Genomic DNA, 4,669 nt, shown 5'->3' with positions numbered 1-4,669 from the left:
TTATACGGGCTTTATTAAAGTATAAACTGCATTTTTATAAACAAATAATTAAAATTAAATAATTTTAAAACAAATGGCCAATCTTGTCAATATGTGCGTGTCGTAAAGTTTTGATAAGCACTTGAAATACTATTGTAATTTCAAGTTTTAGTACTGAATTGCAAGAAGATATCTCTTTTATCTATTCATAATAACTTAAAAGAATTTGTTTGTTATGTTAAAAGTGTGAAATATGTAAATGTACCTACATAAACTTTCTCATGAATACCATCAAACCATTGGTCTTGAAGGGAATCTATGTATGCATGTACTAAGAAAATATATGAGCAAATTAAAAAGTCGATACAATTTACAGTCGAAAAGTACAGTTTTTGTATAGATTTGGTACTCAAGGAACAATTTTATTTCCAAACACTGATCCGAGGTATTCAATTTCGTTGTATACGAATTTACATTTCTTGAGTTTTATCTGAAGGCCGTGTGTCGCTAGCTTCTCTAGTGAATAAATTACAGTGATCAGTCATGCTTTTACTACCAATTATAATATCGTCCATATAAACTATTATTTTGTTTCTTTCTATAAAGTTCTTCAAAATTTTCATGATAAATCTTTGAAAAATAGCTGGTCCATTCTTAAGTCCAAAAGGCATTCTTACTGGCCATTTGGTATTACAAACGAGATACACATATTTAATAGATTCTTAGGCCATTTTAATTTGATAAAACCCTGATTAGAGGTCTAAAAGTGTAAATATTTTGTTCTCACCAAGGTATTCCAAGCAATCTTCTATCAACAGAAGTGGATAATTGTCTCTTACAATTGAATTATTTAGGATCCTATAGTGTATGCACATTCTGGAAGTGGATAATTGTCTCTTACAATTGATTTATTTAGGATCCTATAGTGTATGCACATTCTGGATTCTCCTGATTTTTTCTTCGTAAGGATAATAGGCGATGCCTAAGGGGAATCGCTGCACCTAATGATTCTTTTCTTTAGTAAATCTTCTATTATGCGATTAACTTCATTTTTTTCAGCGATTGATAAACGTCTTGGTGAGCAGAATATTGGAGTGAGTGAAGTGAAGGTGCTGGCCCAATGCGGGCTTGCTTTGCATGATTTGCTTACTTTGGTTTGGTTTGATTTACTTTGAAAACTTGCTTGGCTAAATGGCGGCTTGGAAAGCTGTCGTAATGACGTTTGATTTTTAAATTTTTACAAAACAAAACAAAATGTTGTACAAAAGCGCAGAGCAAATTTTGAAATTTTTTTTAATTGTATTAAAATTGCGTAAATTAAGAAGTAAGTTACGCTCAAAGAGGAGATTTTGGGTGCGCAAGTTGTAATTGGATCGACAAAAGCACGGACTGTTTGAATATGCATTAAATAAATTTGCAGACGATGAAGAGCAGTTCAAAAAGTCTTTGAGGATGTCTCTCTCCTGGTTCAATGTGCTTCATGAGTTGCTGAAGAATTCATTGAAAGAATTCTCCATCAGGACTCCGATATCCTCTCGTTGTAGACTATTTGTAACACTTTTGTAAATAAATTCCATAAAAATGCATATCGTTTTCTACATTAATTTTGAATGTTTGCAATGGTTGCAGATATCTTGCTCATGGTGACACCAGTCAATTTCAAACACTTGTGCACAGAATGGGACCAACAACCTTCAGGCGAATAACACTTGAAACATGCGATATAATACACGGTGGAGAGAATACAGAGGTGGCGCCGATGACGATACCGCTACTCGGCTCTCAGTGATTTTGACAGAATCAGCTGTTTTGGTGACGTCATAGTAGAGAAGACAGCAGTAGTGATGTGCTGAGTCAATACTTTTAAGTACCCAATACTCTCGATACTCGGTACCGAAACATTTAGGTTTCGAATAAAAGCGCACATAGGCCAAAAATATGGAAAAAACGCCTAACAAAACCCGAATGTAAGAGCCAATAGAGCTTTTTTACTGATTCAAATGAAAGATGTATATATGTCGGTTCGATGCCATAATACAGAGAAACCCTTACTTGTTTGAAGCATTTTTGTTCCAGCTGAATCGGACGATATCATTTTTGTAGGCCTGGGACAGATTCTGTAACCAGTTAACGACAATTTTCGAATCGGTATCGGTTTTGTCGACGTTTGATATCAAATATTTGTAAGTCAACAAGTGCGATATCGATCCGAAACTTGTCGCTAACTGGCTACAGAATCTCTCCCCTGAAAGGCTTCTTCATCCGTCAAAGTATTTTTCTTGAACCTTGGATCGACTAAGGTTAAAACTGATAAAATAATATTTTTCTGTGGCGATAAGTTCAAGTGTTTTAGCCGATATCATATAAATTAGTAATGAAAGTTTTTTCTAAACCTGAAATGCATATAATGGCGAGGGTTTAATGTAAATAATCGGTATCGGATACCGAAATCTTTTTTAAGTATTGGGTACCGAGTATTGGGGACGATTCAGCACATCACTAGTCGCCCTCATTCTCGCCGCTCTCAGTTGTCAACTCTACGATGACGTCGCGCTAAAATTACTCTCACGAATTCTGCTGCAATCGGCGCAATCCATGGTTCAATAATACAAGGTTGGATAACCTGGCAGTTGTCTCGCTCCCGCATTCTGCCTTAGCCTGTGTTGCTTTCTTTTTTAATTTATAGAAACTACTACTAAAATACAAGGAGAAATATTTTTNCTCTACGATGACGTCGCGCTAAAATTACTCTCACGAATTCTGCTGCAATCGGCGCAATCCATGGTTCAATAATACAAGGTTGGATAACCTGGCAGTTGTCTCGCTCCCGCATTCTGCCTTAGCCTGTGTTGCTTTCTTTTTTAATTTATAGAAACTACTACTAAAATACAAGGAGAAATATTTTTTTCGTATAAAAAGTTCAACAGGCAACACTGCCGATATTTTCATCGATTGTTTTGTGGAAATTCATTTTCTTATTGCGCAAATTCAAGTATGTGAAAAAAATCTAAAAGAATGGAAATATTTTGAATTAAAACAATAATTTACATATGTATTTTTTTGCAGAGTCTCAGAGTTATTCACAATTCGTATTAAAGAACTAGAGTTTTACAACAAGTAAAGTTTTGCATATTTACAAGTAAGTATACCACAGCATAAACGTGAAAGTGCAAATATTAATAAAAATATTTTCTTGTGCAGGTCCGGATCATCTGTGTGTCCGTCCACATTCGCTGGTGCAGCGATTTTTATATACTTCCAGGATTCTAATCTGATCGCAGGTACAACTTTTTCCTTACCGCAAGCTCAACATCATCATAGCGCAGCCCACTTTTAGCGCAAGGCCTTTACAATATCGCACACCGTGTTCAAAATAGTCACAACTCAAATAATACGTTTGTAAGAAAATGCGTAAACTATTTCTTAGCACATGGTTATCACATGGACAAGAGCGACTTAACCTTTGATTTTTTTTACCAATTTAAAAAAAAAAATCTGCAGCTTTTGCTGAAATTTAAATAGAAGCTTTGTGCATAATTTCAAAAATTACAAATTTTGAGTTGTGACTCTTCTGAAGACGGTGTGCGATATAATGGTGTTTTGTATGTAAGTTTTAATAAGTGGAAAAAGTCTAGTGTACTAACCGTTCATCTATAGAAACCCCAAAAAATTACAAAACATTAAAATTAAATTTTAATTAAAAAACCAAATGTAATTAAATTAGGATACTCAAGATCTACTTTTTAAACGTAACTAATATAATGATTAACAAAACTGATAAGAGAAAATAGTAGAAAACATTTCCAAAAGTTTACATGTTTAAAAAACGAAATGTAATTAAATTACTACTACTAAAATACTGAAGACATATTTTTTAAATGTAACCAATATTATGATTAAGAAGACCGATTGGAAAAAAGTACAAAACATTAAAATTAAATTGTAATTAAACAAGTAAGAAAGTCTAAGTTCGGGCGGAGCCGAACAATAAATACCCGGCGCAAGTATTAAAGATATGTTTTCCACCTTGCCGAAAGCTACCGCTACATGATAAGCCGGGGTGTATACATTTTAAGTAAATTAGCGTCCTTAAATTTCGACATATTGAAATTTCAAGCATTTCTGAAATTTATTGTTATTTGAAAAGCGGCCGTAATTTAAGACCGATTTCAACAATTTTTAACGGTTTGCTTTTATGTGGCAAGCACAATAACCATACCGAGTTTGGTACAAATTGCTAGAACGGTTAGCGAGATACATATATGTAATCACAAGTGGGCGGTGCCACGCCCATTTTCCAAAATTTTATCATAAACGTATTTCTTGGTAAAGAATTGTTGCAACCATCAATTTGTTTTGAATAAATTAGCTTTGATATTTACTGATTTATCGAAGATTTTGTATTTCTCGAAATTACCGTTATATGGAATGTGGGTTATTGTCCGATTTTAAAAAGTTTCGGCCATTTGGTATGCTGTACCAGGACCAACAACTGTGCCAAGTTTGGAAGAAATTTGTGCAGCGGTTACCAAGATATACACATGTAACCATAAGTGGGCGTGGCTACGCCCATTTGCCAAAATTTTAAAATATTCTTATTTTTCGTCTAAAACTCATTGTAAATATCAATTTTGAGTGAATAATCTTCAGTAGTTACTAAAATATCGCAGTTTTCGTATTTCTGAAAATT

At 33.9% G+C, this 4,669-nt stretch overlaps 1 long non-coding RNA gene across 1 annotated transcript; it reads left to right on the top strand.

Moving 5' to 3' along the window:
* The first annotated feature begins 2,939 nt into the window (after positions 1-2,939).
* Positions 2,940-3,436, top strand: LOC108373792 (uncharacterized). The gene is made up of 3 exons (XR_001848994.1): positions 2,940-2,971; positions 3,046-3,118; positions 3,181-3,436. It is a non-coding gene; the product is annotated as an uncharacterized LOC108373792 (long non-coding RNA).
* The last annotated feature ends 1,233 nt before the right edge of the window (positions 3,437-4,669 follow it).

The sequence above is a fragment of the Rhagoletis zephyria genome, unplaced genomic scaffold (genome assembly GCF_001687245.7).
Source record: "Rhagoletis zephyria isolate East Lansing unplaced genomic scaffold, Rhagoletis_zephyria_1.1 Rzeph_scaffold_07034, whole genome shotgun sequence".
Taxonomy (NCBI): Eukaryota; Metazoa; Arthropoda; class Insecta; order Diptera; family Tephritidae; genus Rhagoletis; species Rhagoletis zephyria.
Note: the sequence above shows the minus strand (reverse complement) of the source record. Positions and strands in the feature narration are given on the sequence as shown.